The sequence below is a fragment of the Hippocampus bargibanti genome, linkage group LG20 (assembly GCF_051943395.1).
Source record: "Hippocampus bargibanti isolate YZ-2025 linkage group LG20, ASM5194339v1, whole genome shotgun sequence".
Lineage (NCBI taxonomy): Eukaryota > Metazoa > Chordata > Actinopteri > Syngnathiformes > Syngnathidae > Hippocampus > Hippocampus bargibanti.
In genome coordinates this window covers 8259412-8284751 of record NC_142753.1, presented here as the reverse complement: position 1 = coordinate 8284751, position 25340 = coordinate 8259412, and the positions used below count along the sequence as shown (strand labels likewise).

The following is a 25340-nucleotide window of genomic DNA, read 5'->3' as shown; positions in this document are numbered from 1 at the left end:
GCCGCCCGAGAATTGACGTAATATAGCGTTTGCAGCAAAAAAAAAAAACAACAACAAAAAAAAACAACTAGTCAGATACCAAATAACCCGCGTTAGTTTCTGGTGTCAAGATAAGACTATACTCCCTTTGGCTTTTCTCTCTGCTGCTAGCTAGCGTATGTTCCAGACAGCCATTAATGTTGAATGAGTCGGCGGAAGGCCCGGGGGAAGGGGAGAGTAAAAGATAAAGAGGAAATGGAAACAAAGAGGGCAGAATCGCAATCGAAAATGCAAGATTGAATGTTTGCACGGTCAACATTCTGTGTGTAAAAAAAAAAAAAAATGTGTGTTTACACTCATGATGCGAATATCGTCCATGGTGATTAAAAGTCAGTTTAACTCATTCACGAGTTGATTTGGGAATTGAAAATATGTCGTAGAGCACCATTCCCGAGTTTGTTCGGGTTTTGTCATGCTTTGGTGCTGATAAAGTGCTGGCCATTGCCTCTGGCAATATTTTTTCCCTTCCACAAGGGGGCAGTATTTCCTTTTTTTTTTCCGATGCTAGCGTTTTGTTCCAGCTCAGCTGTTGTTAAAACGCTATATAAACCAATATGTACGTATTGCTATGTATTAACTATCTGTTAGCTAGCTAGCTTTCTATCTATTTGACTTCTGGCTTGAGTGAACGCTGGCGCATGTGGCTGCCGCTGTTCACCCGCAGAAAAACTGATCCTGTGACTGTAAAGTGACCTTGAGAGTTTTGAAAGGCGCTTATAAATGAAATGTGTTATTATTATTATTTTGGACAGGCACCCTCATTTGAAGCTCATATAACTCCATACCCATATAATTTAGGAATTAACTTCTTTTTTCTGATGGACGCATTTCTGATTAGTTTATTCAAAACTACGTTTATTCGAAATAATCTTTTTTAAAAAAGCTGATCTGATTGGAGGAGATAAACTCATATGCTGCCATTCCCGAATTTGTTCGGGTATTGAAAAGCATGACGGGGAGCGCCATTCCCGAATTTGTTCGGGTTTTGGTTTTTCTTGCGATGGGGTACCGATAAAGCGCTGGTTAGAACTCTAGCAACATTCTTCCCTGACACGACGGGGCAGCATTTGCCTTTTGTTCAGCTGCCCCCATTTCAAGCTCATATAACTCCTGACCCATGTTATTTAGGAATTAACTCTTTTTTTTGATGAAAGAAGAAAATATAAGGTTTCTTATGTTACATTGAATGTTTATGTAGTCCTAAAACTCAATATTTTATGGGTCCTGGAATTCGAGTGACAATGACAAAAACCTTGGCACTGGAGCGGAAACATTTTTGCACGTCTGGCAGTGAATGAGTTAACGACTTAATTCGGATCATCCCAGGCGGTCGTGAGCGTGAGTCTCGATATGATTGGAGGGGAAAAGTTCCTGAAAGTCGCAAGTGGCCTCAAATGACCAAATGCTTTAGTCATGATCAGACTCGCCGAGTGCTCAATAGGTTGCATTAAATCAAAGCCATTTACATTAATCTCCATTTGTGAGTGGCTGGCTGATTTCAAAACAAGCTCTCTTCATTTGACTGCCGAGGACACCAATTCATCACAATTTGTTCAGGTACTCATAGCCTCCCGCGACTGAGCGCTTGTTTTATTCATCCCGCCAGCGGAACGTGATGAGAAATCATCTGTTTGGACAAGGCGTCTTTTTTTTTTTTTTTTCTTTCAAAATGCAATCGCTTTGCCTCTCCGATTTTGTTTCCATCGTTCATCCCCTGTCCTTTTCGACCCCCTCCTCATCTACAAACGCGACGACAATTATTTAGATTTGTTTGACCGGCTGCGCAATTATGGTGTGTTTACCCCGGGATAAGCCGAAGGAAAACGGTAAATTCACAAAGGAAGGAGGGGAAAAGAATTAGAAAAAGTTAGATGATGTTAACTAGATATTTGCATATATTTATGACAGCATCTGACGGCAATGTTTTCTGGAAGGCCTACTGAAGATGTCCCGCTTGCCTATTGTAAAAGTAGAAACTTTATTCCAATGAAATATCTGTATGTATCAAAATGCAAAGAATTTAGGAATTAACTCTTTTTTTTTTCTGATGAAAGAAGAGAGTGTAAGGCACAGATGTCAAAGTCAAAGCCCGGGGGCCAAACCCGGCCCGCCACATCAGTTTATTCGGCCCGCGAAAGGAAATCGAATTTGTGAAATTCCATGATGCTTGCTAAACTCCAAACCAAAATTTCAAATTGTCCCATGAAAACCACAAAAATTATATTTTTTACTGCAAATTTGAAAACTAGTTATTCATTATTTTGTTTGTCTGCTATGTATATTCGATATATATGTATATTTTAAAATTCTTTATACATTTAAAGCTATCCATAACCTTGGCCCCCATATCTATCTGACCTTCTTCAAATTTCTATTCCCCCTCTTTCCCTCAGATCCTCTTCCTCCCTCCACCTCTATGTGCCCCCCTGCCTGTCTCAGCATGATGGGGGACAGAGCTTTCAGCTGCTCTGCCCTCAAACTCTGGAACTCACTTCCTCCCAACATCCGTAACAGTGATTCTTCTTCGCTTAAAATAAAATGTATTAATTAAATAATATAATACAAATAATACATTTAAAAATAATAAAATTGTATTATTAACCAAGCTCGAGTTGCGGGGGCAGCAGTTTCAATGGGGAAGCCCAGACTTCCCTTACCCGAGCCACTTCTTCCAGCTCTTCTTGGCAGATCTCGAGGCGTTCCTCGGCCAGCTGGGTGGGCCATAGTCTCTCCAGAGTCTCCTGGGTTGTCTCGGAGTCTTCTGTCAGTGGAGCATGCCCAGCCAGGCATCTTAATCATATGCCCGAGCCACCTCATATGACTCCTATCTATGTGGAGGAATATATTTCTATCCCTGATATAGCGGGTCATCCACCTCTCACAACCGAGGTGGAATCTGAAGCAGCCCCCCAACCCCCAAAAGCTCAATTTAGCACCCCCTCACCCCTCCAGCACATAGACACCGACCACTTCTTTTCTCCTGATTTATACCTGCGGTATCAGTCATGATCACGAGTCGTTTGTTTTTGTGTCGCCTCGCGAGGAAAGCAACTGACAAACTAAGTTTTACTATCCTTTTATCGTCTCACCACCAGGCCAATAAAATTCAGCGCAGATGAAAAAGTTGCGGCGATATTTACGATCGTCACCCCCAACCCGGTGTTGTGAGTGTCATGGCGGGCAAGGAGGCGTCTTTTTTTGCAAAACACACAACTCACAATTATTTTCGGTCGTTTTTCATTGAAGAGGAAATGTAAGCGCCTCGCAAAATTAACAAAGGAACAAAAGAATAATAAACTTGAAATGATTTGGCAAACCAAATTGGGAAATGCACTTTTTTTGGGCGATCGTGTGACTCATTGTCAGAATTGTCGTTCATTGATAACCAAAGCTGATTGAAATATTGGTCATCGCCATCACCCCATTCATGCTTCATCGTGCTTGTCTTCATTAGGTTCCTGGTTAAGTTGCGACCTATCACCAGCTCATTTTGCCCGAGAATCGGGGGACACCCTGGACCGCTTGTTTGTCAATCCGGAGTGACTGGACGATGCCGCTTGAAGATAGTGCAAAGTCTGAAGGTAATGATCAAATGCTAATTCATTAATCGTGCACATAAATGCTTTCTGAATTGCATTGGATTAGCCTTTACTAGTCTCGCAGTGGAGAAATTTATTGTAAATTCTGGAATATAAAGCGCACCTTCAACGAATGACATATTTAAAAACCTTTTCCATACATAAGGCGCACCGGATTATGAGGCCCATGGTCAGGTTTTGAAAAATATATTTTCTTTTACATTTCACAGCAGCAAAGTTATGGAAGGAAAAGGAAATAATAATAATAATAATAATAATAAAAATAATAATAATAATAATATGAATACTAATAAAAATACTACTTATACTAATAATAAAACATTACATTTTAAGGACTCAAGGACACTTTACAGTCACAGACAAGCATCGGTACTATAATAAATAAAATACAATCACGACTACAATGCAATAAATAAAATACAATTATAAATAGAAACAAGAGAGAGAGCTACGCAGAAAATGCAATTTTAAATAGGTCGGTTTTGAGAGGAAAGGACAGGAAGAAGTAGAAAAAACAAAATACAGGACCTGCTGTTAATTCAGCCACTCTCGCGGCGCCATCTTGAAATCAAAAGAACAAAAAAAAACATAACAAAATAATATTACAACACAGAGTCATTCAATCGTAAGCACTTTTTTGCACCGTCTTTGTTGTATGAAGCAGTTCGAGATGAAAGAGGGTCAAAACATCCTTTTCACCAGTGGATCAGGGACGTCATGGTGGAATGTGCACGTCGGCTACAAACTAAATATGGAAAGCAAACACGAAGCTGTTGCATTCATTGACCAATTAAAATTGTCGCATATTTCTTGTCCCACGTAAATCCGCTTCAATTCCAAGCCGCGACAGTTCCCCATGTGCAGGCAACCGGGTGTGACTGCGTGTAGGATTGCGTCTTGTCCCTCCAAATGGACACCGCTGAGCCAAATGCGTCACCAGGGATAAGAAATATTCGCTAGATTACTCATTTTCAGAAAAAAAAAAAATCATTGATAGACTTGTTTTTTTTTTTTTTTTTTTTTTTGGTCACCCCTACCCTTCCTCTATCCCTCGTAAACACACGCACATTTATTTGGCTTGCTGCAGCTGTAACGTTGAAGCTCAATGCCAACTGTCAGAAGTGTTTGCTTTTGGACTGCATGGTTGAGGGAGCATGTGACAACTGCGGCTTCCCCTCCCGCGTTTTCTTTTCAGCGACTGCAGTTTAATTGTTAAGCTTTGGAAAATTCAGTGTCCAAAAATACTTTTTTTTCCCTACGCCTCTCTCTCCTTTCCACCTCCACAGAGTTGTAGTAATTTTTGGAAAGGCACAAAACTTCTAATGCCTCTATCGTGCATTGCTGCGGGGAGAATTGCACCAAAGAGTAACTTAATTTCACAGAGAACGTTTCGCTCGGTGTCCAGAGGGAAACAAAAGTTCAGGGTTCAAAAAAGTTCCCTTCCTTTTCTTCGGAAGGGAACTTTACAAATGATTTATATCGACCGTACCAAAGGTATCCAAAAAAGCAGGCAAGCAGGCTCCGAAGGGGGAAAAAAATAAATAAATCTTCATCTTTGACATGGCGTGTGGATGTGCGAATTACTTTTTTTTTGGGTATATGCACCGCACGTATTTATTTCTGACAGCAAGACACGCGGGATTCAATTATTCATTTTATTAATTTTATTGATTTTATTAACTTATTCAATGCCATTCACAAATTCATTCTGGAATTGAAAATATGACACAGAGCGCCATTCCTGAATTTCTTCGGGGTTTGGTTTTTTCATGCTTGGGTGCTGATAAAGCACTGGCCAGACCTCCGGCAATGTTTTTTCTTTTCCACAAGGGGCAGCGTTTCCTTTTTTTCCCTTCTGTTAGTGCGTCGTTCCAGCTTCAGCTTTTTTAAAAGAGCTATATAAACCAATATGTATGTATTGTATTGTATGTTGGACCGCCACCCTCATTTCAAGATCCGATAACTCAAGACTCATATAACTTAGGAATTAACTCTTTTTGTCTGATAAAAGAAGACAGACTCATTTACTGGCATTCAAAATTTATTCTGGAATTGAACATATGACAGAGCGCCATTCCCAAATTTGTTCAGGGTTTGTTTTTTCATGCTTGGGTGCCGATAAAGCACTCGCCACACCTCTGGCAATCTTTTTTCTTTTCCACAAGGGGCAGCATTTCCTTTTTTTACCTTCTGTTAGTGCGTCGTTCCAGCTTCAGATTTTTTAAAAGCGATATATAAACCAATATGTATGTATTGGATTGTATTTTGGACAGTTGTCCTCATTTCAAGCTCATATAACTCCAGACCCATATAACTTAAGAATTAACTCTTTTTTTCTGATAAAAAAGACAGTGTAAGGTTTCTAACGCTGTATTGAATGTTTATATAGACCTAAAACTCAATATTCTTTGGGTCCTGGAATTCAAGTGACAATGACAAAAACCCTGGCACTGGAGTGGACACATTTTTGCATGTTTGGCAGTCAATTAGTTAATTTTATTGATTGTATTTATTTCGTGAGCATTTTAATGTAAAACCTTTTGTCCTATTATGCCTTAGCCTTCGCTGGCTGTTTCGTGATCGAATGTGAGCGTAAATAGCGTTTACTTAGTAGACATAATAAATGGTGGCACCGTGGGCTATTAAAAAAAACTGTATGATTCCATGATACATGACACGAATGGAAAACACTGCATCTTGTCTATATTCCAAAGACAAGTCGATCGATGGTTTGTGATTGATGGACAGAAAGTGATACATTAGTCACGTCTTAGGAAAATGCTTCGGGCGTGGGAAACTCTTTCGTCCCCGTCTTTCGACCACTTCAGTGTTGTTACTCATTTAATCCGCCTTTTTTTCCCCCCTCCCCGACGCTCACCCGCCACCCACCGCCCGCCATGCACACTTTCTCTGTGGCTATTTTATTGTCCCCCTGCGGGATCCTTTTAAGATTTAGCTGTGTACGCACCTTGTAGCAAGCCGTGCTACATCGTGGGAGTCTCGCCCTGGTGCAGTTCTTTGGTGTAATTCAACAACGACCTCTCAAAAAAGAGCCCAAAGGCAGCCAAGCAGAAGAAACCGATGTCGTACATCTTGGTCTGTGTCTTTTGCCTTTTTTTCCTGTCTTGGAGGCCCTAATCGCACGTAGCAATATGTATCGCCAAAATGAACAATTTTACGGTAATCGTCTTGTTGTTGAACGAGGCCACTGTGAAAAAGAACATTGAAGAATCTTTAGCATGGTTGCAACAATTGTTTGATGTAATCATTCAAATATCCACGTCGAGACTGTTGTAGGCCCACTACAGTCCTGTAGATGGCAGCAGGATCCATCATTATTCCTCAATTGCATACTTTCCGCTCACAGTGTTTTGAAACAACAAACATCCTTATTTAAATTTTTTTTTTTGTGTTTTTAATGAGGTAATGAGATGAAAAAATTGAGCCATTGTGAAAAAAAAAACGAATTGGCGGCAAATGAACTCATTCACTGCCAGACGATGTGCAAAAATGTGTCCACTACAGTGCCAGGGTTTTTGTCATTGTCACTCGAATTCCAGGACCCACAGAATATTGAGTTTTAGGATGACATAAACAAACCTTAGACTCTCTTCGTTCATTAGAAAAAAAAAGAGTTAATTCCTAAATTATATGGGTCCAGAGTTATATGAGCTTGAAATGAGGGTGGATGTCCAAAATACAATGCAATACATACATATTGGTTTATATAGCGCTTTAATAAAAGCTGAAGCTGGAACAAAGCGCTAACATGGAAAAAAGGGAAATGATCCCCCCTTGTGGAATGGAATAAACATTGACCAGCACTTTATCGGCACCCAAAAAAAAACCAGAACAAATTCGTAAATGGCGCTCTACATCATATCTTCAATTCCCGATTAAATTCGTGAATGGCCGTGAATGAGTTAATCAAACCCAACATTTTGACCTTCTTTTCAGTTTTCATGTCATCGTTTAAAATGAAATAGTTTGAGTTGAGAGGACAATCTGGCAATAGGAAGCTTCTATCCTGATGCCCTTGTTTCATATTCATGAGTGTGCGTGGGCTTACGTGCGCACTGCTTTTGTTTTCCTCCGTTAACAGAATACCAACAAATGCCTTTCCAACTGAGACTGATACGTTTTTTTTTTTAATGCGTCAGGAAGGTTTTTCCATAGTATGTTTTTCAATTTGGCACGTAACGTCATCTGGAGTGATACGATGCGATTCAATAGAGCTTGAACAATTCCATTTGCATCTTTGTTACGGAATGTATGTTTTAACATTGGTTTCCTGGAAATGAAATACATGAACAAAAATAGATATTTTTTTCCCTGTAATGTGAGAGAAAAGAAAACAACATTGGCAGGGGTATTAATGAAACAGTAGATAAGCAATATTGACAAGTTTAAAATAATTAATCCACCTTCTACTTTTTCCATCTAAAAACAATTTCAAAAGCACATCATGCATTTCATTTCACTCCTCCGTGAGCCATCGCCTTAGCTAATTCACTGCCAGACGTTGTGCTAGCTAACTATTACCTAGCTATTGGCTAGCTAGCTAGCTTTCTATCTATTTGAGTTACTTCCGGGTTGAGTGAACGCTGGCGCGTGTGGCTGCCGCTGCTCACCCACAGAAAAAAAACTGATCCTGACTGTAAAGTGACATTGAGAGTTTTGAAAGGCGCTTTGAAATGAAATGGATTATTATTATTATTATTATTATTATTATTATTATTATTATTTATTATTATTATTATTATTATTATTTAGCTTGTAGTAGACGTGCACATTCCACCATGACGTCCCTGATCCACTGCTGAAAAGGACCCTTTGATCCTCTCCTCTTTCATCTCGAGCTGCTTCATGTCACAAAGAGGGTACAGCAAGAGTGGCTGCCTTTCAGGCAGCTCCTGTATTTTGTTTTTTTACTTCTTTCAATCCTCTTCCTTTCATCGCTTTGCTGCTGTGAAATGTCAATTTCTCCACTGTGAGACAAATAAAGGTACATCCAATCCAATCCAAAATGTGTTCACTCCAGTGCCAGGGTTTTTGTCATTGTCACTAAAAATCCAGGACTCACAGAATATTGAGTTTGAGGACTACATAAAAATTCAATTCAGTGTAAGAAACTATAGATTCTCTACTTTCATCAGAAAGAAAATGTAATTCCTAAATTATATGGGTCTGGAGTTATCTGAGCTTGAAATGGGGGTGGCTGTACAAAAGGCAAATGGATGGATTGATGGATGGATCCCAATCAACCTCCATTTCGCTCTATTGTCGTGATCTCCTCGATTTTGTGACATTTTATTTGCGCTGAAACAATGCGGAGGCATGAAAAGCTGTTATGATCATCGCTAATGCGGCTTTCTTCAAGGAAATTATGAGACCTTGACTTGTATCGACAAAGAAAAAAAATGACGAGCGGGTCATGATCGTGTCAGTCGGCCTTGCTGTTTGTCGGCTGGCCCGGTCGGACTTGGGCAATCAGGAAGATAGCGCGAGGCTTTCTTTTCCATTTAGTGTGGAGTGCAATTGCCACTTGGTGACAGAGTCAGAGCGTGATAGTCACCTGGGCTCTTTCTACACACTGGACCGAACATAACAAGCTGCCAAAAAGCAGCTTTGCTATTGGACCCGCGGGGGGTTTAAGACACTTGTGCAGCTCCATGCGAAAGCTCCCAATCCTGTTGCTTTGTACCTTTTTCTTCCTCTTAGACCTCCCTGCATCGTATGATGGAGTTCCCGCCGGTTTTTGTTTGACGGTATTGACAGTCAATACGACGCTTCTTGGGACCTCAATTTGTTGTTGAGAAAGGAATGATCAGAGTGAAATGACAATTTGCTTTTCAGTGTAATTCCAGTGTCGATCACTTGATGGCAGCATACCATTTTATTTGGCACCGTAAATTGGCGGATGAAAAATGAAAAAGTATTAACTCAGTTTAGAAGATTTTAATATTCTATTAAATATATGTATGTCTATGTATATGTATATGTATATGTATATGTATATGTATATGTATATGTCTATGTCTATGTCTATGTCTGTGTGTGTGTGTGTGTGTGTGTGTGTGTGTGTGTGTGTGTGTGTGTGTGTGTGTGTGTGTGTGTATATGTGCGTGTGTGTGTATCTATATGTTTCTATATATGTATATGTGTGTATATATTTGTATGTGTATGAGTGTATATATTTATGTGTACGTGTGTCTTTATGTATATCCATCTCTCTCTCTCTCTCTCTCTCTCTCTGTGTGTCTGTGTGTGTGTATATATATATATATATTCATACATACTGTATATAAGGGACATATATGGGACATTTTATTGCAGTTTCGTTAGTGACCCACAGAAGGCACTGTGTGACTGCATAGCGCTACCTTTGCCAGAGCTGTCATCCCGATGGCTGAGGTGCCTTGTGGTCTCTCTATTTGTCGCTTTACGTGCAAAACACCCTCCACCCCGTTCGACCATGGCTGTTATCAGCCATCCCCACCCCCTTCCAGTGCTCAGGAAAAAAAAGAGGCGATTCGGGCAGGAAGCACCTCACTGGCACATGATTTGAAGATCATTGTGCCCCTTGAAATAGTTCGACAGTTAGGGAGGTTGTCTGAAAGAATTAATAAGTCATGAAAGAGCACCGGCAGAGCTTTTTGGGATGTGTCTGTTGAGTTAATGTTAGGTTAGGTTGCGCTAATTTCCCTCAGATATGAGAGCGCGTTTTAGAAAAGCTATTTTCATATTAATTCCAGCCCATATTACGACAGCGCCTGCGGTGTGACTATTAGCATAGTCAGGTGTATGACGTGTCTGGAGTCTGACGGGTCACGCGCTTGCCTGACCCCGGGCACGTGAGAGAGGATGAGAACCGGGGATACGCCTGTGTAAATGTCATGTTTTTGATGTGAATAATATGCAAGGCCATCTATGACCCCATCCACTCGAAAACTACGGTTCCCTGGAGCGGTTCTGAAGAACATATGGAAGTCTATGAAAAATTCGGAAGGACACACGAGAGAGTCTGTTTCATGCTTGGATATCAAAAGGCTCAGCGTATCACAATCTGTTTGATTGACCCGTCACTGGTAGAGAGCAGGTCGCGTTTTAAATAACACCAGAAGGTCGATAATTTTCGTGCAAGTAGTGAAAAATAAGAAAAAAGTGGTCATGCGAACTAAAATCTTTTGTATCCAGATGACTTGAGTGAGTGCAACCACTTCATAAATTGAAATTAAGCAGTGTATTTTCTGGAACATAAGGCACACATTCAACGAATGGCATACAGTGATACCTTGGTTTATGAACGCTTTAGCTCAAGAACCTTTTGCCTTATGAACATTAAATTCCCGAAAATAGTTTCCGGGAAACACACGGAGCACCACAATGGCTGGCGGACTACTTTTCGGTGGAAGAACAACAAACCACACGGCCGAACAGTGCCACCGTGGCTGCTGGACTACTTTTTCACACCCTCTTTCTCTGAGTGCATACATGGTTTGCTATCGACCATCACAAAGGTGAATAAAACGACTTTATTATACAGTACAGTTTATTTCTTTAATTACAATATAATAGCTCATTTATTATACACAAATAAGGTATATTTTGTGGAGTTTTAAGGCTTATTTAGTAGAAAATTATGTTTTAATGGGACCTGGGAACGGATTATTCTCATTTTTATGGTTTCCTATGGGAAATTAACGTTTGGAAGACACACTTTTAACCAATTAAGTCCGTAAGCTAATAATAATAATAGCATAATATCAATCAATCAATCAAAGAATTTTGATTGATTTTGAATTTTAGGATATACAGTATTCTAAGAACTTGGGATGTCAAATCAGTCAGGTTCGAATCCATTGAAACGAATCACTTATAAATGACTTGGATGCTATGATAGATTGAAAGAACAACAAAAGCCGTGTTGTTGCCATGGCAACCCCCATATCACCTCTCCTATAATACAGGTAGGTCAGCCCACACACCTCGCCGCATGCTCAAATGTTTCTTTCACCCACATTAAAATACAAATCAGCTCCGTTGCCGTTTTACGTGTAGATTAGTCTCTGTCACCGGCGATTCAAAAAAACAAACAAACAAAGGTGAAACATTTCAACTTATCAATTCGAAGGCTTTTGCTATTTTTCAACGGCTTTTGGGATTCACAAAAGTGTGGAGAGGTGCTGAATTTTGCACACCCTTATCGACTGTCTGTGTGGCTCGCCGGCCAGGTGTCAATCAATGGCACTAATGTTGACAGGATCCAGACTTTTGATTGACGGAGGAAAGGCAGCTTTCGACGCTTCGTGGGAGGGGGGGATTTGGTCGACGGCTACAATTGAGGTGGCCACCATGTGGTTGATATATATATATATATATATATATATTTTTTTTTTTATTGCCCCCCCACATACTCATATTCTCGAATAGTATCAGGTGAAAAGCAATCACTATCGTAGCAGCTTTAGGCTAATTGGCATGAAGGGACATTTTAAAACAGAAGTGGTTCGACTTGTGTGTTTGCACAACATTTTGGGAATCTCCCAACACGTTAACTTATTCGCTGTCATTCCCGAATTTATTTGGGAATTGAAAAGTGGGACAAATTTGTTCGGATTTTTCTTGCGTAGGTGCTGATAAAGCGCTGGGCATACCTCTGGCCATGTTTTTTTTTTCCTTCCACGAGAGGGCAGCATTTGCTTTTTGTCTATGTTAGAGCTTTGTTACAGCTTGAGTTGTTGTAAAAGTGCTACAGACTTTCTCCTATTTACGAACATTCGAGTTACGAACATTTTTGCTCTATCTCTAAGATATGTAGTATTCTCTCCAGTTGTACATGTACATATTTTTATAGAGCATATATTTTATTAAATGTTTATTTTTCAGCACAAACCAATACCGGTTATTTATACAAGCCTTAACATACTTATATAATCCCGAAACATACTTATATATGCCTTAAACATACATTCCATCCAAAATATAGCACTGAAGCAACTTACGAACAAATTCACCTTACGAACAACTCGTTCGTAAGTTGGGGAGCGTATGTATATAAATCAATATCTATGTATTGTATTGTATTTTGTACAGGCCCCCCCCCCCCCCCCCATTTCAATCTCATATAACTCCCGACCCATGTAATTTAGGAATTAACTCTTTTCTGATGAAAGAAGATAGTCTAACGTTTCTTACATTGCATTGAATGTTTATGTAGTCCTAAAACTCAACATTCTGTGGGTCCTGCAATTTGGGTAGAAATGACAAAAACCCTGGCGCTGGACTGGACACATTTTTGCACATCATCAAAGTCAAAGTCAAAGTCAGCTTTATTGTCAAATATGCTAATATGCATGACATACAGCACAGATGAAATTACTGTCCTCTCGGACCCAGCATGCAAGGCACTTAGAATTACTTAACAAACATAAACATGAAAACGGCAATTTGCCGGGAGAGGGGAGCCGCTGCGTGTTCACACGCCGCCATCTTGGGGAAAAAAAAATTGAAAAAATAACAAATATGACAACACAAAGACACAGAGTATGACAACACAAAGCACTAGCAGTGAATGAGTTAAAGTAGCTTAATTTTAATCACTGTAAATTTTTTGGGGGGGAGGTAAGCGGGTAAGCTACATTACATGTGGATCTTTTTTCCAATCGATGAGAGAATCCACAGGAGTACCTAGCGGCCATTTTCTTATCTGCTGTTGGAATAAAGTCCGCAGCCAAACGTGCAAGTGCGTCTTGTCATTCATTCGACAGCCCAACTTTTTCTTCTGTTCCCTGCTTTGCATGTATTGCCAGTAAATACTCACTTTAATTTGACTTGGGACTGTATTGCCCAAATTAAATCTAAACACCCCCGCCCCATATGCAATCATATTTTAGAAGGACAGCGAGATGTGGGTTGACTATAGAGCATAGACAGAGTGCAAAAAAAATAATAAAAAAAAGATGTCTCTTAATGCGTCGCTTCCTCTTTTCGCTACAAACTGATCAAAATCCGAAGCGGCTTGCCGGGAGTGTATTTTGTAGACCTTTTTAAGTTGCCGTTGCTCAATCGGGCCTAGCACCCGAATGGCGCTAATGGATACGAGGCTGCAATTTGTCCTCTGAGTTAATCAGCCCTGAGCGGGAGCGGCGATGTAGCCCGTGACTGTTAGGGAGGTGAAATTTATAGATTTTGTAAGTAGGAGAGAAAAGCAAGTGTGAATCCGGCTGATTTCGCCATTGAAAAGGAGAGAATAAATCAGGCTATCTATCATACATGAGCCAGTAAAAAGGCTTTTTTTTTTTTGGTTGGAATAAACGATCTCCGCTTGCTACATAAATATTATCATGCTTCACAGTCCTGTCCGTTTTATGAACTCCTGCCATGAAACACGGATGAGAGAAGAAAAAAAATCACATTACAGTAAAGTCTCGTTATATCGGTATCGGATATATCGATAGGACCGGTTATATCGATACTATTTCTATGCACGCACGGAGAAAATTACATGCAAACAGGGTCGGATATATCGATAGTCCCGGTTATATCGATATTTTTTTCGGACTCCCGAGAATATCGATATAACGAGACTTTACTGTATATGAATGTTTTATACCGCCAAGACCGAAGACTAGTCTCGTTTGAACCAGTCGCGATTTAGTGTTCTTCAAACTTTTTCAAACTTCATTTCTTATTGTCAGACCAAGAACTCATTTCAAACTTACAATTATACTTCGATAGAGTGCAGCGTTGTTGTTTTTTAGATACATTTGTTTGTTAAATAAAACCTCTCATGAGCACTTTGAAGCAGTCATTCATGTCTTTTGTCACTTATTGGCTCAATTACTCAAATGCGCTTTACTTTGAAGTCAACCAATCCTCCATGAAGCATCTCCAGCTTGTCCAGAATGCTGCTGCTCCCCTCTTAACTGCTACTCGTAAGAGGGAGCACGTAACTCCTACTGTGGCATCCCTTTACTGGCTCCTTATACATTTTAGAGTTCTTTTCGAGATCTTATTTGTTCATACACACCTTCCCGACTCCTCAGATCTGCTGACCAGACATTATTAGATGTGTGAAAAACTAAACGAAGGCTCAGAGGGTATCAAGCCTTTTCCGTTGCTGGTTCCAATCTCTGTAATGACCTGCCACTCACTCAACATTTGGCAAGCCCCCTCGCTGCCCATCTTTAAAACCCGCCTCAAAACGGACTTTTATTCTTTGCCATTTGACTCACACTTGATCTTGTTTTTACTCCCTGGTGCTTTCTACTATCTTTGTGACTGCTTTATTTCCTGTAAATAATCGTTGTCAATGTTAAAGCGCTATATAAATCAATATGTATTGTATTGTTAGCCGCGGTCAGATATTTCCATACACTCTGTATTGGGGATGATGGAAATGGAAATGGATGGATACACAGTACTGTATCATACTCTGCTAGGGGCTTTTTTCCAGACACAAGTTATCTTTTTTTTTGTTTGTTTGTTTGGCGGAGTATGGATTTTTTAAAGAATCGATGAAGCTCAGTATCCCCAAATGCATTTCGTTTCTGTTTGTATGTGTGTGTGTGTGAGAGAGAAAGAAAATAGAGAGAGAGAGGGTGACATGGTGTGTGTGAAAACGCCTCCAAAAACAGACTCGTCTTCAACAACCTCGAGGGACGTTATCAGCACAAGTCTTGTAGTTTCTCCTATTATCTCACCACAGAGGCCTCCGGTGGGGTTGAGACTTCATCGTTCACTGCGATATCATCAAAACACACACAGATGATTCCTTGTCCTGCCGTCCATTGTCTCTCTGCAATGGTCGCGTAATGCTCCATTTTTGACCTGGTTCTTGTAACGTGTAACTCTGGACTTTCTTTTCACAGTTCACCATCACAAATTTTGACCGGAAAATCAATCATTTGCGACATCATGTCTGACCGTGCATAGAAAAGTCCCACAAAATGGCCACGTGTTAATATTTAATGCGCATATTTGCCAGAGAGTGGCAAAAAAATGTTAGGTTTGACTCCAGTTACGGTTTCTTTGGTATCAGATACCCTGATCCCCCTTTTCCAAATATCAAGCTAAATAGAATATTATGCCTCTTTTTAGTTAAATATTCTTTGAAATCAATATGTCTGGCACGAGGTAATACATTAGAAATGAATCCCGGAAAATACGGAATAGATCGATTGAGTGCTACAAGGGGGCAACTACACTTCTGACATATAATATCACACACCTTTGAAATCATGCGGTAGATTGCTTCTAAAATGAGGGAACTACAATCACGGAAGGTACACACTGTAACGATTTGATATTCCATCTCAATCCTCTCCTGTCGGATTTCACGGAATAAAAAGGCAAGACTTTAGAACAAACATCACTGGGATTTTAATTTAGTGTTCAGATATTTTTTTAAAGAACATTTTAACAAGCCTCATCCGAAGAAGTACAAGCGAGCATTAAAAAAAAAAAAAAGAACATAAAACGCGCATATGAAAATAAAAACAATCTTAATGAAAATAATAAAAATACATTACATTTTAAGCGCTATTCAAAGCTCTCAGGGACACTTTACAGTTACAGACAAGCATAGGTACTATAATAAACTCATTAGCAAATTCACTGCCAGATAATGTGCAAAAATGTGTCCACCCCAATGCCAGGGTTTTTGTCATTTTCACTCAAATTGCAGGACCCACAGAATATTGAGTTTTAGGACTGTTTTTTGTTTATTAACTTTGCTGCCGTGAAATGTAAATTTCTCCAGACTAATAAAGTTAAATCCAATCCAATCCAAAACATTCAATACAGGGGCGTCAAAGTCATTTTTTTTGCCGCGGGCCACATTGTAGTTATGGTTTCCTCTCAAGGGCCGTTACGAATTTGGGGAAGCCATTACAATGTTTAATCCCCTCCACATATGACATAGAACGCACAACAAATGAATGAATAGCTAGTTTTCAAATCTGAAGTCAAGAATAATGACTGTTATTGTGTAATTTAAAGCAGATTCTTTACTTACAGACAGTGTAGGTGTTCAAATACCTGACATGTTTCGGCGTATACTTCCGCCTTCGTCTGCTTTAAATTAGATATCAAGTAGACAGGATGAACTGTTATTGTGGTTTACATCCAAAAATATGAAATTTTGGTTAGGATTTTAGCAAGCATGATGCAATTTCACAAGTTTGATTTGCTTTGGCGGGCCGAGAAAAATGATGTGACCGGCCGGATTTAGCCCCCGGGCCTTGACTTTGACACCTGTGCCTTAGACTATCTGTATCTGTAATTGTATTTTATTTATTATAGTATCTATGCTTGTCTGTGACTGTAAAGTGTCCTTGAGAGCTTCGAAAGGCGCTTAAAATAAAATTTATTATTATTATTATTTTTAATTCTTTCATCAGGAAAAAGGCATAATTCCTAAGTTATTTGGTTCTGGAGTTATATGAGCTTGAAATGAGGACGGCTGTCCAAAATACAATGCAACACATACATATTGGTTTATATAGCGCTTTAACAACAGCTGAAGCTCTAACAAAGCATAGACAAAAGACAAATGCTGCCCCCTTGTGGAAGAATAAATTCGGGAATGGCAGCGAATGAGTTAAATGTAAAGCAGTCTCCATTGTAACGGACACTTTGAGTAAAAAAACAGCTTCTTCATGTCAGATATGATGAGATTATATCAGCAATAGCTTTAAAAAACAGACTCCCACAGTTCCACCCCTGGGACCCAATCCAAACCTGAAACTGTCTTGTTTCACTTTCTCCTGACAGTGACGAGAGTAAGTCAGGCTCAACTTGAAATGACTCCCTAAATGTTTTCCGCGTCCTGGATCGATCCATTAATCGGCACGGAGTCCGTCACAGAGAAGCAAGGTGAAAGACAGTCATATCTGAGAGCCATTTAAATAACCCATCCTCCCTCCCCCTGTCTATCCCTTTTTGTCCTTGCCTGCCTTCATTTTTTTTCTTTCATTTTTACTTTTCATAAACAAATCTTAGCCTCTCTCTTCAGGTGTCACTTTTTTCCCCCCTTCCTCTCTTCTATTCTCTTCAATTTCCCAAGCCGTCCGTCTCATTTTCCGTCTCCATCCAAGTGAGATTGGGTACTTTCTTTTGGTGTTGGAACGCGGGTGTCTTTGGTGGCGATGGCGTGACGTAGCGGCCACATACGTCCGGATGAGATCTCTCGCTCGCTTCATTTCAACACAACGTTCAAGTCCGGCTGCAATTTTCATCATCTGCTTTCATGATTCCAGATGTGTTTGTGCTCTTCTTCCTTCTCTCTGTGATTGTAAATTCTATCTTAACGCCTGTCCGCCTTTATAGTCGCCCGTATCGGGGGTTTTAGATGAGGACAGAAAACATTCACTCGATATTTTGAGTGCTTTGTGCTGCCTTTATTAGCTGTTCGTTTTTTTTTTTTATTCATTGTCTTTAACTCATTCACTGCTAGATGATGTACAAAAATGTGGCCACTCCAGTGCCAGGGTTTTTGTCATTTTCAATTAAATTGCAGAATACCACAGAATATTGAGTTTTAGGACTACAGTGAACCCTCGTTTATTGTGGGAGATACGTGCCCAAAAATAGCTCGCGATAGGTGAAATCCGCAAAGTACAATGTAGTCAGTTTAAAAAAAAATATTTTTTCAATTTTATTTTACAATGCAAAACTGTACATACCGCAGAATTAAACAAAAATAAAACATATTTTAATAGTTTAAAGAAATGTTTAATAAAATCATATTTTGCTGCTGCGCCTATTTTATCCTGACTCTGCTGCGCTGTAGCATCTTTTTCTACTGAAGGAGTCCTTCTCCGAGAGAAGAACATTGTTATCGACACTTTTTGGCACTCTTTCTTTTTTTTGTCTTTCTTTTTTTGGATAATAGAGAACAGCTCTTCTGACCTGTTCAAAGCCAGTGTGTTTGATTTTATTCTGCTTTGTTTGCAGTGTTGTTTCTTTTACTTTGTTTGTTTGTACATTTGCATGCCATTAAAAAAAATCCCCTGGAAAAAAAATCCGTGATGCACGGAAGCCGCTATAAGTGAACCGCGAAGTGGCGAGGGATCACTGTACATAAACATTCAATTCAGCATAAGAAACCTTAGACTCTCTTCTTTCATCAGAAAAAAAAGAGTTAATTCCTAAATTATATGGGTCTGGAGTTATATGAGCCTGAAATGAGGGCAGCTGTACAAAATAAAATACAGTAAAGTCTCGTTATATCGATACTCAAGGGAGTCCGAAAAAATATCGATATAACCGGGACTATCGATATATCCGACCCTGTTTGCATGTAATTTTCTCCGTGCGTGCATAGAAATAGTATCGATATAACCGGGACTATCGATATATCCGATATCGATATAACGAGACTTTACTGTACATTCATATTGATTTATATAGCGCATTAACAACAACTGAAGCTGTGACAAAGCGCTAACATCGACAAAAGGCTAATTCTGCCCCAAAGTGGAAGGGGAAAAACATTGCCAGAGGTCTGACCAGCGCTTTATCGGCACTTCTCTCTCGCCTGAAAAAAAAAAAAAAAAAAAATTCGGTAATGGCGCTCCACATTATGCTTTTTAATACCGAAATAAATTAGGGAATGGCAGTGAATGAGTTAAGATTTTGCTCTGTGATGGGTGATGTAGTTGCAGGATGTTGCAGTACACCGTCGTTTCAGTCTCGTCTTGACTCCAAATTGTCTGGAAACGGCAGATTTTTAACTGTGATGTTTCAAATCTAATTGAAGTCAAGCCTCTCAGAAGTTTTTGTTGAGCAAGTCCAAAAATTGGCGGGTCTTGCATCATGCCAATCGGGTGCGTCACCCCTAGTTTTGAGGCCATCGCCCAGGGCGTGTGCTGCTGAAACATTCTGGATGAAATTAACGCAGACAATTTGGCCGTCTGATATTATGTATTGACCTTTTGAAAAAGATCACAGATTATTCGCCATCACAGATTACTTTCTGTGCCCGGAGTCACCCTAGGGAGTTGCACATTACAGTGTGTATGGCCTTCATTAAATGATACTCGGCTTTTCTCACTTGAATTCCTTTCTGCCAACTTGCTTTGAGCAAAGTGGACAAATATTTGTGGTAGTAAGTCAAAGTTTTGTTTAAAAATTTCGATTGAAAATCAAGTTTCTAGATAAACTCAATTGCGTGAAATGCCAGCTTGTCATAAACTATCCAAATACGCAAAGTGGAAAAACATTGTTTGACACACTGCTACCCCGCTGAAAAAAAAAACCCATTGATGTTGTTTACTCAGCCTTCTTCTTTGCTGTCAACCAACTCCAACTGATCTTGTGTATTCTATAAAAAAAAAATCTGCTCCAGGTGATGATATCATCCCTGATAATCTTCTGTAAATCTGACGTATCGCCGTAATACACTCTGTCACGTCTGGTGGATTTCGGTGCCAGGAAAGAGCTCATTTCGCCTCACTGATAAATATACAGTGCTGGATGTGTGTCAGTTACACGTGTATTGCATGCGTTTATTCTGACGAGGCTGTCAGAGTGAGTCTGGGTCACTACACGGGAAGTAAATATCAGACGCAAGACGGTCCCATCAGTCTTGTCGTGTTCTGTCTGAGCGTAGAGTCAATCTGTTGAATTGGATTGTTTCGGATATAATGAACTGCACGAGACAATACTGTCGTTTATCTTGCTGCTGGTAGGTACACATTGCGATGTGATCAATTGGCTAGTGGGTAAAAAGTGCCATTACAAGTCGAGGCGGTGAGGGGAAACAAGAGAGAGAGAGATTGTCAAACCTTGAGCGGTATTAGCATCATTTTTAGGCCATCGTGAATACAGTTGTGCTTTCATTCAAAATCCGCCATCTTGTAAGATCCGAGCTTTCGTTTTATGTTGAGCAGATGCCCATTTCGTTCCTTTTTCTTTGCCGTCGTGTCGCTGTGCTAGCATGAGCACTGTAAACGAGCTAGCATTTGCCACGGATGCTACGTTGTTAGCATGAATAATTTGACTTGTTTAATAATGATAATAATACATTTAATTTTTAAGCGCCTTTCAAAACGCTCAAGGACACTTTACAGTCATGGGATAGCTAAATAGCTAGCTACCTATTAGCAATATAGCTAGGTAGCTATCTTTTTATCTATTTGAGTTACTTCCAGGTTGAGTGAACGCTGGCGCGTGTGGCTGCCGCTGTTCACCCACAGAAAAACTTATCCTCTGACTGTAAAGTGACCGTGAGAGTTTTGAAAGGTGCTTATGAATTAAAGGTATTATTATTATTATTAATAATCTTATTATAAGAAACTTTTTTTCTGCGGGTGAGCAGCGGCAGCCATTCGCACCACCGTTCAATCAATTCGGCAGTAACACAAACTCACACCTCTAATGTGAGTGTGTATGTAGAGCGACAATACAATACAATACACCACACCCTAATTTATATGGCGCTTTCGCAACAGCTGCAGCTGTAACAAAGCGCTTCACATAACAGTCAACACAAAGCAAAATAATAAACACAAAAGGAACATAAAAACATGGACAATTGTGCAATTTTAATACCTCTTCCCATGTACTCTATGATGTTTTAGTACCAGACAAAGACTTTATTACTTTATTGGGGTGGAATGCACAATTTCAAATGAAAAAAAATGTTTATGAAAAATGTTCTTCATTTAGTCAAGGCTTGTCATAGTATGCCCCAAAAATGTACTAGCATACTCTTTGTCCTCCGTAAAACTGTTCAGATTAGCGATTAAATGCACAGCAGCTTGCTGCAGTGTCGTTCGTCGATGTACTTTTACACCACCGTGCAAAAGTAGTATGTCACGCGGCGTCCTTAACCTTGAGATGTTGTAATGTCATTGCAGTCGAGGACTAGCGGCATCCGCGGCTGCTCAGGAATTACATACCACGCTCAGGGTAATAAAACGTCGCTCTCAACTTTGGCATTCACCACCCCTGCAGGTATTTACATTTTCTGCATAATTAGAGCCTCACATGTGCAGTTAAGCTTCTGTAGCCACACGAGTGCAGATACTAAGTGTCACCCTTCGAGTAGGCTATCAGGGGGGCAAGTCCCACGTAGCATCCAATGATTCTCAAATGAAAAACACCAATAAAAATGACTTAAAGGGTCCCCAAACTACTTCAAAATCACCTCAGAAAGTTTCAGTTTCAGAAGGTCCCGCCCCCTTGTTCGTGATGTCACACCAGGACGTCTTGCCTTGCTCGAGAATCAAAACAATGGCTTCAGATTCGGAAGAGATGCTTTCTTGTTACTCATCCAGTTATGAATATGATTCAAATAGTTCTGAAGAGGAAAGCATAAATGTTTGCAATCGATTAACAAAGTGCTTCCGTATCATTTTGAGGCATCTGAACTCCAATGTAGCTCCCCAAAAATGCACAAGATGGCGCCCAAGCTCCGTTGGAAATGGGCTGATTTGTCTGCTGGGAATTTGTGTCAACTAGTATCAAATAGTAGCCTTGGTGCAACACACAACGATTCACCATCGGCTTATTTATGTGTTTTCATTCTAATTTCGGCATCAACACGGATCAACACGATGTTTTCAGATGAAACAAAGTACCCAAAATGCATTGTTTCTCTTTCTCGGTCACCAGGTCACGCTTTATCGGCGTTCCAGACGTGACGTCACGTCAGGCATCGTCATCAACTCGAAAATAAGTCTTCCTGAATATTCAGTGCAAGTCTTAAAACGTAAAATATAGCTATATGCTGCGGAATCTTTGTCAAATACGCTCAGTAGAAGTCATTTGAGGTGATGTTACAAATTATGGACACAACTTGTCCGGAGGCATCGATTGTCCTTTAATACTAGCCTGTGGTGGGGTCTTTTTCGGTCCCATAGTAGCAAAAGTACTCTACTTGATAGCAAACCATATCTGCACTCAAAGGAGGTGAGGAAAACTAGTCCGCCAGCCACCGTGGCGCTGTTCGACCGTGTGGTTTGATGTTCATCCGCCGAATATTAGTCCGTATGCCAAGATTATATTCTCGCAAATTTAATGTTTGCAAGGCGAAAAGTTGGAGAGCTAAAGCGTTCGTAAGCTGAGGTATCACTGTACATACGTGGGTAAATTTGTAGTCCACTAGAGAGGAGCAACATATAATGGTGGTAAATGATCATGTGGAAAGTTAATGACCTCTCCTCCACACAAAGAGGTCATCACGCGTCGAGAGGCAAGGCGCCTTCTCCATAACGGATTAATATAGACCCATATCACTCCCAATCCCACCACTACCTTCTCCCCCCCCCAACTATCATTTCTGTCTCCCTCCACCCCCGACTCTCAATCTCCCGGATACTCGTTCATCTTCCGCCATACGCCGCCGCACCCATTTGTTCTCTCTTGACATGGCCTTTTACCTCAGATCCAATTCCCACCATTTTAATCGAGACAAAATTACATTACGGTGGGCTTCAACTTCCTGCCAGCCTGTTTGTACTTTTATGTGTGTGTGTCTGTGTGTGCGCATGGAGGCTATTTTGAGTTTGCTATAGGGTTCCTACATGGTCACAAAGATGAACTTCAATGTCGTGCCAATAAAGGATCTTGTAGCCGAGCGGAATTGCGCAAATGGAGACAAATACGACACCGCCTGTCTTTGATGGATATGTTTGACTGCTTGCAGGAGGACATTCTACAGTGTGAACTTTTGCACGTACAATATTTTCCTGTCCTATTAATCTATTTAGGTCCCATATAATATATTGGTCACAGGCAAATAAATCCTCTGCATAATTAAACTTATTTTTCCTCTTTCTCACTCGCACACACACTCACACACACGGGCTATAATAGTAATGCCCAAAGGATGGATCAGGGCTATTTGTGAGCAGCTGCTTGTTGTCCCACAATATATTTCATGGACAACACATAAGTAATCCATTTATGTCATATTTAAATGAAAATAAAACGGGAAATGATAACTAAGCAAGAATTCCCGTTTTTCTGTATAGGTATTAAAACCATTAGGCTGAGCAGTGGTGGGCCATTAGGGCGTGCAAGGCCTTCTCTGCTGGCCTAAGAATATCAGAATCAAAGACTAATGTGAATTATATTTTGTCCATAAATTCTTTTAGCTTCATTTCATTGCTTTTCCTTTGCTTTACTGCTTCCAGATGTGTGTTTTCATATTTAAGCATTTAACCAATCACATTTCAGCCATCATTTGTGACTAGGGTCGGAAATCTACCCTAATTTCTTCATAAATTTGCTTGGAGTAAATGACCACAGAAGTAAAATAGACGCCGCGAGAAAAAAAATCCAAACTCCTGCTTTACTTTGCCTTGATTTTTTTTCTTCTAACTTCTAGCTTTGTCCATCTCTTAGTAGAGTTCACGGTTCAACAACCCCCATTCCCCTTCTCCTCCCATGACCATCTGTGAACGTGTAACATATCACCGTCTCAACCCGTGTGTGTCCGTAGGGCTACTCCATGTCCTCCCACGATGCGACGACATCCAGTGAATGAGTGCTTCGTCCCTCACAGTGTCCCAAGGGACTAGCATCTGTCGCCGTGATGCACTCTCCGCTGCTACAAACTCCATTATCCGCTGTCCTGCTTCTCTGTCATTGTCAGCCACATTCCGGGACCCGCAACGGGTAGGTGCAACACGACCGTATACGCGGATTTGAACGGTGTCGCATGTTTGGTGGCGACGTTTTAAATCCGTGTCGGATTAATGAAGATGTGTATTGTCTGGCCACCATATATTTAACTGGCCTGTTCAGGTGTCTGACCAAAGAGGAAAGAGGGGGTCCTCAAGTGGGATGGGCTTTATGTACCTCTTATTTTACAAATAGGAGATTGTGGCGTTATAAAAATGGCGATTCAACTGTATAGATATGATGATAACAAGACATTTTAAATTTATCCCAATACGTACATTTATACTTAAAAAAAAACTCCAATATACCGGAGTTAAATAACTCATTGTATATGTATCCACTATGGCTACTTCTTCCAAAGTACAGAATATGAGTACTCTAGCCACCTCTTTTTGTCATTTTGAAGGAGCAAGGTATATAAGTATGGTCAGCATTAGAGATCAGTTTCACGAGTAGGATCAAAAAATGAAGAGAATTCACTTTTAACTCATTCACTGCCATTCACAAATTTATTCGGGAATTGAAAACATGCCAGAATTTTGTTTTTTTTTTGTTTTTTTTTCTTGTTTGGGTCCTGATAAAGCGCTTGCCAGGTCCTCAGGCAATGTTTTTTCCCTTCCACAAGGGGCAGCATTTCCTTTTTTTCCATGTGAGCGCTTTGTTCCAACTTTATCTGTTGTTAAAGTGCTATGTAAACCAATATGTATGCATTGCATTGTAGTTTGGACAGCCGCCCTCATTTCAAGCTCATATAACTCCAGGTCCATATCATTTTGGAACTAACTCTTCTTCTTGAATGAAAGAAGAGAGTCTAAGGTTTATAACATTGCATTGATTCTTTATGTAGTCCTAAAACTCAATATTCTGTGGGTCCTGGAATTCGAGTGACAATGACAAAAACCCTGGCACTGTATTGGACACCTTTTTGCACATCGTCTGGCAGTGAATGAGTTAATAAACAGCAATGGGATTTCATGACATGGGACAGTTGTACCTAATAAAGTGGCCTGTTAGAATATGTCCAGTTGCCCACTTACTCCCATGGCTGAAACAGAGAATAACACTCCC

At 40.1% G+C, this 25340-nt stretch overlaps 1 long non-coding RNA gene across 1 annotated transcript in view; it reads left to right on the top strand.

Moving 5' to 3' along the window:
- The window catches only part of LOC148882997 (uncharacterized), a 28956-nt gene extending 4696 nt beyond the window's left edge, over window positions 1–24260 (top strand). Inside the window, exons 2-4 of the long non-coding RNA XR_016118579.1 lie at window positions 3494–3620; window positions 21503–21599; window positions 24091–24260. This is a non-coding gene — a long non-coding RNA (uncharacterized LOC148882997). The remainder of the gene's footprint in view (window positions 1–3493; window positions 3621–21502; window positions 21600–24090) is intronic.
- The last annotated feature ends 1080 nt before the right edge of the window (window positions 24261–25340 follow it).